General features: G+C 38.7%; 1 pseudogene; it reads right to left on the bottom strand.

Moving 5' to 3' along the window:
• Nucleotides 1-8,964: 8,964 nt before the first annotated feature.
• LOC128598166 (signal recognition particle 19 kDa protein-like) lies at nucleotides 8,965-9,287 on the bottom strand (annotated as a pseudogene).
• Between the last annotated feature and the right edge of the window lie 4,141 nt (nucleotides 9,288-13,428).

Here is a 13,428-nt window from a genome sequence, read left to right as displayed (position 1 = left end):
GTCAAAGACAAAGAGAAAATTTCGAAAGCAGCAAGAGAAAAGCAATTCATCACATGAAAAGGAGCCGTGGTATTATTTCTCAACAGAAACCTTACAGACTAGGATGATATATTCAAAATTGTGAAAAGAAAAAAACACCACCAAGAAAGCTATTCTTAGAAAAACTGTCTGTCAGAAATGAAAGAGAGGTCAGCCCGGTGGCTCACACCAGTAATCATAGCACTCTGGAAGGCGGTGGATTGCTTGAGCTCGGTAGTTTTCAGACTATCCTAAGCAAGTAGAGCATCCTATCTCTATTAAAAATAGAAAAACTAGCCAGGCATTGTGGTGGGCACCTGTAGTCCCAGCTACTCAGGAGGCTGAGGCAAGAAGGGTTGTTGCCGTGAGCTAGTTTGAGGAGCATGAGGTTGCTTTGAGCTATGATGCCAAAGCACTCTGCCCAGGACAACAGAGACTCTGTCTAAAAATAAAAAATAAGAAGGGAAGGGAAAGGAAGGGAGAAAGAAAAGAGAGATGAAGACTTTGCCCAAAGCAAAAGTTGCAGGATTTCATCCCCACTAGATTGCCTTACAAGAAAATGCTAAAGGGATTTCTTCAAGCTGAAATAAAAAAGCGCTACAACAACATAAAAACATAAGAAGGTATAACCTCACTAGTAAAGGTAAATATAAGTCAAAGTCAAAATTCCATATTATTGTAATGATTGTGCATAAATTACTTTCAATTCTGATATAAAAGTTAAAAATTAGCTCAGTGCCCATAGCACAGTGATTACGGCACCACCCACGTACACCAAAACTGGCAGGTTCAAACCCAGCCCAGGCCAAGTAAACAACCGCAACAAAAAAACAGCCAGACATTGTGGTGGATGCCTGTAGTCCCAGCTACTTGGGAGGCTGAGGCAAGAGAATCACTTAAGCCTAGGAGTTTGAGGTTGCTGTGAGCCACAGCACTCTACCAAGGGTGACATAGTGAGACTCTGTCTCAAAAAAAAAAAAAAATGTTAAAAATCAAGCATTAAAAATAACTGTAACTGCAATAATTTGTTATTGGATACACAATATAAGAACACATAAATTATAACATCAATAGCCTAAAATATGAGTGGCAGAGGAGCAAAATTATTGAGTTTTGTATGCAATCAAAGTTAATTTGTTATGAGCTTATAATAGAATAGTAAATATAGTTAACAATATGATATTTTGTTACTAAATGTACTAAAAGAGTAGATTATAAATGTACTACACAGATGTTCAACTATCACAAAAAAAAGATAAAAAAAACAGTTGACAGAATTACTAACTGGATTATGGTAATCACTTGACAATATATAAGTTTGTCAAATCACTATGCTGAACACCTTAATTTATACAATTTTACTTGTATGAAACTGAGGGAAAATAAACAAATACTACCAAAAACATGCTGCAGTGAACAACAGAAAATCTCATTCATTGCTGATGAGAATGCAAAATGGTACAGTCGCTTGAAAGGCAGATTGGCAGTTTTATATAAAACTAAACATACTCTTACCATATGATTCAGCATTCACATTCCTTGGACTTTACCCAAATGAGTTGAAAAAATGTCTACACACAAACCCCCTCAAAAACATTTATAGCAACTTTATCTGTAATTGCCAGCAAAGATGTCCTTCAGTAGGTGAATGAATAACTGCAGCATATTAATACAATGGGATACTATTTAGCAATAAGATGGAATAAGCCATCAAGTACTGAAAAGACATGCAGGAACCCTAAATACAAATTATATAATCAGTGTACTATTCAACCAGAAGACAGAAATAAAATTATTTCAAAAAAGCAGTGCACCAATTACTAAATAAAAGAAGAACTTTCCAATTTGAAAAGGTTACATACTGTATAATTTCATCTATATGACATTTGGAGCAAAATTGTGAAAACAGTAAAAAGTTCAATAGTTGTAAGTGTTTGGGTAAGAAAAGTAGGGATTAATAGTTAGAGCAGGTAGGGATTTTTCAGGCAGTGAAACTATTCTGTATGACCCTGTAATGATAGATGCCTATAATTATACCTTTCTCAAAACCCATAGAATATAAACCACAAACAATGAATCCCCTGTAAACTACTGAAATTAGTTAATAATAATATGTCAATATTAGCGCATCAGTTTTAGCAAATGTACCACAGGAATCCAAAATGTTAGTAATAGAAGACCTTGGAGTGAGAGGGTAAGAGGGCAAACAGAAAATCTCTGTACTTTTTACTTAACTTATCTGTAAGCCTTAAACGTCTCAAAAAAAATAAAGTCTATTAATTTTTTTTTTTTATTCTTGAGGATTCATTGACGGTACACAGAACCAGGTTACACTGATTACTTTTGTTAGATAAGGACCCTCTTATACTTGTGTCCCATCCCCAAAAGGTGTACCACACCCTTGGTCCCCCCACCCCCTTCTTCCTTCCCTTTCTTGGCTCTCCCCATACCCCACCCCACACTGTGTAATAGGATGTTACTTGTCCTCATATCAGAATTGAATACATATGATTGTTGCTTCTCCATTCTTGTGATGCTTTTCTAAGAATATGTTTGACATCCATCCAAGTTAATACAAAAGATGTAAAGTCTCCATCTTTTTTAGAGGCTCAATAGTATTCCATGTTATACATATACCACAGCTTGTTAATCCATTCCTGGGTTAGTGGGCATTTAGGTGGTTTCCACATTTTGGCGATTGTAAATTGAGCTACAATAAATAGTCTAGTGCAAGTGTACCTGTGGTAAAGGATTTTTTTTTTCTTCTGGGATTGCAGGATCAAATTAAAACAACCTGATACACAATAACTGAGAGTTTTCCACTGGCAGACCTGCCTTATAAGAAATTCTAAAGGAGGCCCAGTGCCCACAGCTCAGTGAGTAAGATGCTGGCCACCTACACGGAGGCTGGCAGGTTCAGGCCCGGCTCCAGCCTACTAAACAATAATGACAACTGCAACAACAACAAAAATAGCTGGGTGTTGTGGTAGGTGCCTGTAGTCCCAGCTACTTGAAAGGCACAGGCAAGAGAATCTCTTAAGCCCAAAAGTTTGAGGTTGCTGTGAGCTGTGGCACCACAGCACCCTACTGAGGGAAACTATGTGAGACTCTATCTCAAAAAAAAAAAAGAAGACTGGGCACAGTGGCTTATGCTTATAATCCTGGCACTTTGAGAAGCTGGGGTAGGAGGACTGCTTGAGACCAGGAGTTAGAGATCAGTCTGGGAAACATTGTGAAATCACATCTCTACCCGCCCCCCCCAAAAAAAAAATTTAATAATAAGCCAGATGTGGTTGTATGTACCTATAGTCCCAGCTACTTAGAAGGCTGAAGCGGGAGGAAAGCTTGAGCCCAGAAATTCGAGACTGTAGTAAACTATGATTGAGCTAAGGCACCAGCCTGGGCAACAGAGTGAGATCCCGTCTCTCTTAAAAAAAAAAAAGACATAAGATATAGAAAACACGTAGAAAAATAATTATCAATAATTCTAGTAAATGTAAATGGATTAAACTTTCTAATTAAATGGTATAGATTGGCACACAGATATTTTTAAAAACATGTTCTAACTATATTTTGTCTACAAGAAATTCACATTGTATTTAAAGACAGAAGTAGGTTGAAAGTAAAATGTTGAAAAACAATCATTGCAAACAGTAAGCAAAGGAGAGCTAGAACAACTATTCTAATCAGACAAAACAGACTTCAATAAAAAACTGTTAGACAGGGTGGCACCTGTGGCTCAGTGCACAGGGCACTGGCCCCCTAAACCAAGGGTGGTGGGTTCAAACCCGGCCCCAGCCAAACTGCAACAAAAAAATAGCCAGGCATTGTAGCAGGCTACTTGGGAGGCTGAGGCAGGAAAATTGCCTAGGCCCAGGAGTTGGAGGTTGCTGCGAGCTGTGTGATGCCATGGCACTCTACCGAGGGCTATAAAGTGAGATTCTGTCTCTACAAAAAAAAACACAAAAACTGTTAGACACAAAAGGGCATTATATAATTATAGAAGGATCAAGTATTGCAAACATCTAACACTTACAAACACATACGAACATAGCAGCAAAGCTGTAAAATACATTTAAAAATTGATAGACTTAAAGGTAAAATAAGCAGTTTGAAAATAATAATTGAAGACTTGAATACCCACTTTCAGTAATATCTAGAATAACTAGACAGAAGATCAATGAAGATATAAAGAACTTGGCTTGGCGCCTGTGGCTCAAGCAGCTAAGGCGCCAGCCACATACACCTGAGCTGATGGGTTCAAATCCAGGCTGGCCTGCCAAACAACAATGACAGCTGCAACCAAAAAACTGGGTGTTGTAGCAGGTGCCTGTGGTCCCAGCTACTTGGGAGGTGGAGGCAGGAGAATCGCTTGAGCCCAGAAGTTAAAGGTTGCTGTGAGCTGTGATGCCACAGCACTCTACCCAGGGTGACAGCTTGAGGCTCTATCTCAAAAAAAAGAAAGAAAGAAAAAGAAATAGAGAACTTGACCAACACTATAAACCAACAAGACCTAACAGATATCTATTGAACTCTCTACCCATAAGTAAATACATTCTTCTTCAAGTGAACCATTCTCCAGAATATACCATGTTAGTCCACAAAGCAAGTCTCAAAACAAATATAAAAATATAAGAATCATGTAAAGTAAAAGGTGTTATCCAACAACAATAGAATGAAACTACAAATTATTAACAGGAAATTTTCTGAAAAATTCACAACTAGTGGAAATTAAACATTTCTAAATAACAAATGAGTCAAAGAAGACATCACAAGGGAAATTAAAACATATTTTGAGTTGAATTACAACAAAAACAGAGCATACCAAAAATACATGGAATGCAGCAAAATCAATACTCAAAGTTAATTTATAACTGCAAATAGGTACATCAAAAATGAAAGATCTCAAATCAATAACCTGGTCTTCTACCTTAGGACACTAGAAAAAGAAGAACAAATTAATCCCAAAGCACCAAAATGGAAAGAAATAAACATTACAAGGGAGATAAATGAAGTACAGAACACAAAGACAATTTGAAAAAGACCAAAAAAAAAAAAAAATGGTTCATCGAAAAGATCAACAAAATTGAGAAAATTTTAACCAGATTGACCAAGAAAAGGAGGAGTAGACTCAAACTACTAAAGTCGGGTCAAAGGAGAATTTACTACTGAGCATACAGAAATAAAAAGTGCCACAAAAGAATACTGTCAGCAATTACATGCCAAAAAAAAAAAAAAATAGATAATATTCTAGCTAAAATGACACATTTTTAGAGAAATACAATCTACCAAAATTGACTCAGGAAGAAAAGAAAAGCTGAAGAGACCTGCAACAAATAAGTAGATTGAGTGAGCCACCATCTATAAACTTCCAATAAAGAAAAGCTCAGGACCAGATGATTTCACTAGCAAACTCTACCAAATGTTTAAAGAATTAATAAAAACCTTTCTTAGAGCTCTTCAAAAAAAAAAAAAAATAGAAGAAGGAACACTTACTAACTTCTTCCATGAGATCGTCATTACCACAATACCAAAACCACGTAAAGACATCACCAGAAAAGAAAACTACAGAACAAAACCCTTATGAATACAGACCTTCCCCCCCCCAAAACAAATTTACAAAATACTAGCAAACAAAATAACAGAATCCAGGAGCACATTTAAAGTTGTGCTCAAGTGATATTATATCATTATGACCAAGTGATATTAATCCCAGGAATGCAAGAATGGTTCAATATATAGACATCAATCAAAGTAATTCACCATATGAGTATTGAATAAGGAAAGAATTTCATTCCTCAATGTATTGCATTCTGGATTCAGTGCCTTCCACACAGCTAGTAAACTGCCCAGAGATCACCTATTACATATTCATTGCAGTCTTTTTCTCACTTGAGACCTCAAGAACATGAGGACCATTGACCACATGCTTCTGTTTCTCCTCTTGTCATCCAAGCATTTCTTCCCAGTCTCCTTTGTGAGCTTTCTTGCCTACCCCTTGAGAAGTAACCTTTATTCTTCTGTTCACACTTTTTCTTTTTCTTTTTTTTTTTTTTTTTTGTAGAGACAGAGTCTCACTTTACTGCCTTCGGTACAGTGCCATGATGTCACAGGACTCACAGCAACCTCTAGCTCTTGGACTTACACTATTCTTCTGCCTCAGCCTTCCGAGCAGTTGGGACTACAGGCGCCCGCCACAATGCCCGGCTATTTTTTTGGTTGCAGTTCAGCCGGGGCTGGGTTTGACATCACCAGAGACCTGCCACCCTCGGTATATGGGGCCAGCGCCCTACTCACTGAGCCACAGGACTTTTTAAAAAAATTCATTCATTAGGTGGCACCTGCGGCTCAGTGGATAGGGTGCCGGCCCCATATACCAAGGGTGGCAGGTTCGAACCTGGTCCCAGCCAAACTGCAACAAAAAAACAGCTGGGTGTTGTGGTGGGAGGCTGAAGCAAGAGAATTGCCTAAGCCCAGGAGTTGGAGGTTGCTATGAGCTATGACGCCACAGCACTCTACCAAAGGCGATAAAGTGAGACTCTGTCTCTACAAAAAAGAAAAAATTTCATTCGGTAAAATGAACACATTATAAGTCCAATGAGTTTGGCAAATATTTTCTTCACCCTAAAAAGTGCTCTTTCCCTAGTCACAATCATTATATACTCATTCCTGGCCACAGGAAATACTGATCTGCTTTCTGTCATTTTAGATGAATTTATCTTGTTTAGAATTTTTCATTAAGTGAAATCATGCAGTATCTATTCTTTTTTTTTTTTTAAGAGAGAGGAGAAAGACAGAGAAACACAAACTCTCTGCTCTTTTATTTATTTATTTGTTGTTGTTGTTGTTGATTCATTGAGGGTACAAGAAACCAGATTACACTGCAAATGGCAGATTACACTGGTTTCTCTTACAATTGTGTCTTGCCCCCAACAGGTGTGTCACACACCAAGATGCCAACCCTCTTCCTCCTTCCCTCTCTCTGCTCTTCCTTTACCCAACCCCTCCCTCCTTCTTTCTCTCTCTGCTCTCCCCTTCCTCCACCCCCACCTTGTCATTGTCATTAATTGTCCTCATATTAAAGTTGAGTACATAGAATTCATGCTTCTCCATTCTTGTGATGCTTTACTAAGAATAATGTGTTCCACTTCCATCCAGGTTAATACAAAGGCTGTAAAGTCTCCATTTGTTTTAATGGTGGGATAGTATTCCATGGTGTACATATACCACAGCTTGTTAATCCATTCCTGGGTTGGAGACATTTAGGTTGTTTCCACATTTTGGCAATTCTAAATTGATGTGATAAACAGTCTAGTGCAAGTGTCCTTATGATAAAAGGATTTTTTTTCCTTCTGGGTAAATGCCCAGTAATGGGTTTGCAGGATGAAATGGGAGGTCTACCTTGAGTTCTTTGAGGGTTCTCCATACTTTCTTCCCAAAAGGTTGTATTAATTTGCAGTCCCACCAGCAGTGTAAAAGTGTTCCCTTCTCTCCACATCCACGCCAGCATCTGCAGTTTTGAGATTTTGTGATGTGAGCCATTCTCACTGGGGTTAGATGCTATCTCAGGGTGGTTTTGATTTGCATTTCTCTAATAGATAGGGATGATGAGCGTTTTTCCATATGCTTGTTAGCCATTCGTCTGTCTTCTTTACAGAAAGTTCTATTTGTGTCTCTTGCCCATTGATATATGGGATTGTTGGCTTTTTTCATGTGGATTAATTTGAGTTCTCTATAGATCATAGTTATCAAGCTTTTGTCTAATTCACAAAATGCAAATATCCTTACCCATTGTATAGGTTGTCTATTTGCTTTGGTTGTTGTCTCATTAGCTGTACAGAAGCTTTTCGTTTCAATGAAGTCTCATTTGTTTATTTTTGTTGTTGTTGCAATTGCCATGGCAGTCTTCTTCATGAAGTCTTTCCCCAGGCTGATATCTTCCAGTGATTTTCCTATGCTTTCTTAGAGGATTTTTATCGTTTCATGCCTTAAAATTTTTTTTTTTACTTGAAAATCTAATTTTACTTTGAGATAATACGTTCCTAAACAGGGGCATAAGACTTAAAATTAGGAGGAATTTACATGCTGAGACACAGTTTTGGTTTTTCATAAAGCTTTGGATTCACTAGGAATTTTTTTTTTTTTTTGAGACAGAGTTTATGCCGCCCTCAGTAGAGTGTCATAGTGTCACAGCTTGCAGCAACCTTAAACTCTTGGGCTTAAGTGGTTCATTTGCCTCAGCCTCCCAAGTAGCTGGGACTACAGGCACCCGCCACAATACCCAGCTGGGTTTGTTGTTGTTGTTGTTGTTGTTGTAGTTGTCATTGTTGTCTGGCAGGCCAGGGTTGGGCTCAAACCCACCAGGTTCAGTGTATGTAGCCGGGGCCCTGCTCACTGAGTTACGGGCACTGAGCCTCATAGGAATTTTTATAAAGGGTTAGTTAAGATACCACAGTTTCTTCTTTGGTGTTAATTATATCTGTTCAGCAATTTTTTTTTTTTTTGAGACAGAGTCTCATTCTGTCACCCTCAGTGGAGTGCTGTGGCATCACAGCTCACAGCAACCTCAAACTCTTGGGCTTAAGCTCTTCTCTTGCCTCAGCCTCCCAAGTAGCTGGGACTATAAGCACCCACCATAATGCCCTGCTATTTTTTTGTTGTAGTTGTCATTGTTCAGCCGGCCCAAGCTGGGTTTAAACCCACCAGCTCCAGCGTATGTGGCTGGCACCAGAGAAGCTGAGCTACAGGGGCTGAGCCCTGTTCAGCAATTTTAATTGAGTGAAGGGAGAGTAGCTGTGAGATGGACGAGAATTCCTTGGCTCTTCATCTCTAAGACTCTTGAGCTACATCAAAAACCATGGCAGGGCAGAAGTGGTGCTCACGCCTGTAATCCTAACACTCTGGGAGGCTGAGGTGGGAGGATTTCTTGAGGTCAGGAGTTCAAGATCAGCTTGAGTTAGAGCGAGAGGGTAATGGGAACTGTACAAGACAGAAGCTGCCATCTTCCTGTTTGAGCTGAACCCGGACTCTGCCTCTGTATTGGACATCAGGATTCCATTCTCTGGAGTACATTTTATTTTTCTCAAGAAATGCATTCAGTCCAACTGCTAAACATACATCTTGAATCTCTGTAGCTGTAGGGTTTTCAACAGCCTTACTTATAGGTATCCGCCTTCCTTCTGTGATGGTCTTCTTGTTATTTAAATAAGCAGGATAAATACAAATGAACCTATCCTGGTGGCCAAGGACCAAGCAGCGGCACAAGCCATGCTCACGAGGGTCCACGCTGCGCCAGCACGAAACCCCCAAGGTAGGAAACCGACCAGTCATGCCTTAAATTTAAGACTTTTATCCATCTTGAATCAATTTTTGTGAGTGGAGAAAGGTGTAAGTCCAGTTTCAGTCTTTTACATATGGATATCCAGTTCTCCCAGCACCATTTATTGAATAGGGAGTCTTTCCCCCTGTGTATGTTCTTGTTTGGTTTATCGAAGAGCAGGTGTTTGTAAGATGTTAGTTTCCTTTCTTGGCTTTCTATTCAATTCCAAATGTCTATGTCTCTATTTTTGTGCCAGTACCATACTGTCTTGACCATAATGGCTTTGTAGTACAGCCTAAATCTGGTATGCTGAAGCTTTGTTTTTATTACTAAGAAGCAGTATCTATTCTTTTGTGTCTGACATTTTTTCACTTAGTATAATGCTTTTGGAATGTCTCATTAAAAAATAAACATACACTTACTACATGAGCCAGCAATTCACACTTAGGTATTTATCCATAAGAAATGAAAATATATATCCAATCTGGAACATATTCTTCTTAGTAAAGTATCTCAAGAATAGAAGAAAAAGCATCCAATGTACTCAGTACTATTATAAAACCAGTATATAATCACCCACACTTTCATACAAATAATAAAACACAACTATAGCCCAGAAGGAAGGAGGGAAGAGGAAGGCAAGTGGAGGGGAAGTGGGTGACTGGGAGGAGGAAGGGTAATCAGTGGGACCTCACCTATTGTGCATATTGCAAGGGTACATGTCAAATTTATTAAGAGTAGAGCATAAAGGTCTTAACACAACAATAAAATAAGTGAGGTGAAGGTTATGTTAACCAGTTTGATGTAAGCATTCCAAATTTTATATAAAATCAGCATATTGTACCTCATAAATGCAGTAATGTACACAATTATGATTTAATAAAAAGAAAAGAAAATATATATTCATACAAAGACTTGTGCACGATTGTTCACATCAAGTCTACTCATAATAGCCACAGGTTGAATCAACTCACATGCCCAACAAGTAAATGGTAAATAAACCACAGCATATCCATACAACTAAATACTGCTAAACAGCAACAAACTATTAATATGCCCAACAGCTTTGATGTTCATACCTTCTTAACACTTACCTTGGTTTAACTACCACCTGTCTTATATTTCTATCTGAGGATTCTTCCTTGTGCTCCAGAACCAGGTCTCTTTTTGCTTACTGGACAACGCAAACTGAATACTACCAGATGGTTCAAGTTCACATAACAAAAATTAAACTCCTTATCTTCCACACCAAACCTTCTACTCTGCCTAAATGTTTTGATTTATTTAATAGCCTATTATGAAACAATTCAACCCAGTCATCCAAAGCACAATCTTGGAAGTTACTACTAACCTTTCAGCATCCATGTGGTCACTCATTCCTGTGGATTACCATGACATAACTCTGCCCAGATCTTTATCATCTGTTTTCCAGCCTAGTACTTTAGTCTCCTAAATGAATTTCCTCTTTATCCTCTTTTTAATTCATTCTCCACATTGCAGCCAAAGTTATCTTTCCAAAATTAATGTGATCCCATTACTTCCAATAATGTTACTCAAGATACACACACATCGGCTCAGCACCCATAGCACAGTGGTTATAGCATCAGCCACATATACCAAGGCTGGCAGATTTGAACCCAGCCTGGGCCAGCTAAAAACAACAATGATAACCACAACAAAATATACCCATGTGTTGTGGTGCCAGCTACTTGAGAGGCTAAGGCAAGAGAATCTCTTAAGCCCAAGAGTTTGAGGTTACTGTGAGCTGTGATGCCACAGTACTCTACCGAGGGCAACATAGTGAGACTCTCTCAAAAAAAAAAAAAAAAAAGGACACACAACAAGAATAACAGTGAAATCATTATTTCAGTGCTTAAACATCTCTGAGTACTTGAAGGCTAAAAATTGATTACCCTATTTGTCTTCCAGAAGTGCCTTCTTTCAAATCCAGCTAAAATATCCCACTTTTGGTAAACACTTCCCTTAAATTTTTTCTTAAAGCCCCACAGACATGATTATACACTCTTGTGCTCCAACCCCTCTCCCCAACATGTGCATATCCAATACCCCATACCTAGCTATGGTCAACCACTCACTATCCATCTCTGTTCCATGACTTCAAGGTCCTCAAAGAACAGACTGTGTTGTTCATTTCTGTATCGTCAGTCTATACTCATTGTCTGACATGTTATGCATTCAGAGTTCAAGATATATTTTTACATAATTAATAAATTATAAATTGTGACACTATCTAGGGCAATATTGAACATGCTACTGGAACCAGTACAGGACACCATAATGTAATCTATACATAGAGAAAGAAGAGAAAATATATAAAGTTTGGAAAACCATACTTACTAAGAAAAGCTAAAGAGCATCTCAACTTGACAAATTGAGGTTGAGGAGGGATTTAAATATTCATATATCTTCAAATAAAGCCATTATGGTAGAAAGGAAATGCTCTTCAAGCCTAGAAGCCTAGGCCTAATTAGTTGTGGGAACTCACTGTTTCTGGACCCAAGCTTCTGTTCCTATTAAATTCCTTTTCTTTTTTTTTTTTTCTTCTGAAACAGAGTCCCACTATGTTGCCCTCAGTAGAGTGCCATGGCGTCACAGCTCACAACAACCTCAAACTCTTGGGCTTAAGCGATTCTCTTGCCTCAGCCTCCCAAGTAGCCACAACACCCAGCTATTTTTTTGTTGTAGCTGTTATTGTTGTTTGGCAGGCCTGGGCTGGGCTTGAACCTGCCAGCCCTGGTGCATGTGGCCCATGCCCTAACCACTGAGCTACGGTCACCGAGCCCTTGTTAAATTCTAAGGCTAAGCCCAAGCTTTCCTACAGCACTAGTGTTCTGTGATTCTAAAGTCCTACATGAAAAAGAGAATAAAGAAAAATATACAAATGACAGCACAAGGGACTTTGCTAGACCCAAGACAGCATGTCTCCAGAAAAGAACTGGTTTCACAGTAGAGCGACTCTGAAGGGGCTGTGCAGACTTGCTTGCTGCAGGACCTGATCAGCAGAGTCATCATGAAGGACTAATGCTGTGTTCTTCCCAGAGGAGGTAGAGGGCCTGGTGGGAGCGTTCGAGCCAGATTACTCAAACCTGAACTGCTATGATATTTTGATAAACATTACATGTCTGAGAAGGTATTTCTTTCCAGAACGATTGCATCAGTTCCTCTGGGCATGTAGAGAACTGTCAATAGGAGTCATCAGCAACGCCTCTTGTCAACAGAATAACCTTGACTGATAATTTTATAAAGGGTGTCACATAATGGTTACAGAGAGTCTTTGTAAAAAAGGTAGAATTTTATCCTAAAACTCTGGAAATCCAAATATAATTGGGGATATATTTTCACAGCAGTTTAAACTTCCCTCTAGGAATCAGCCGCAGGTGACCCCTCTGCTTTATCTTAAGGATGGTGAATGCTGGGATGAATTCACAGCTTTCTGAAAAAGACATGAAAAATCCAGATGGTAGCTTATGGTCTCTACTGATGTTCTGACACGACTCCTCTCCAAGTCTATATTTAGCATGATCTGATTGAGTGAGATCACGTGCTCAGAGTAAACTCAGCCCAGAATATCAGCTATGATTTACTTCCAGAGGCAGTAATAAATCTCCCTGTTGGAATTTTATTCAGTTGCTGCTGGCTAGGTTCTTTATCCATTTGTATTACGCTCAAAAGCTGTAAAGATATAGAATAAAAATGGACAAGAGATACCTATATTTATATGTGTACCTATTCATGTTTCTATCTATTTGCTGTACTGCTTGTATCTTGCACAAGATTAATCCTTTTAAAACAGTATTAATTATGGTCATTTGTTCAAGGATTCATACATTGGAGGGGAAAAAAACAACTTCCAGTAACCACCCACTGTACTATGGATTTCCCACTGACAAAAATAAATAATGAACTTCTCTCAGCTACTGAAAATGTCAATTCCACCACAGCCACAGAAAAATTACCCTAGTAGGTAAAAATATATGAGCCAAGTTAGACTTTGGGAATGTAGTGACCTGGCCTTGAGATGAGGCCAAGGAATTAATTCCCTGTCCATTTATGGGTACTGAATTTGAGCT

Source organism: Nycticebus coucang, chromosome 2 (assembly GCF_027406575.1).
Source record: "Nycticebus coucang isolate mNycCou1 chromosome 2, mNycCou1.pri, whole genome shotgun sequence".
Classification (NCBI taxonomy): domain Eukaryota; kingdom Metazoa; phylum Chordata; class Mammalia; order Primates; family Lorisidae; genus Nycticebus; species Nycticebus coucang.
The sequence above is the reverse complement of the archived record's forward strand: the minus strand, read 5'-3'. Positions and strand labels throughout refer to the sequence as shown.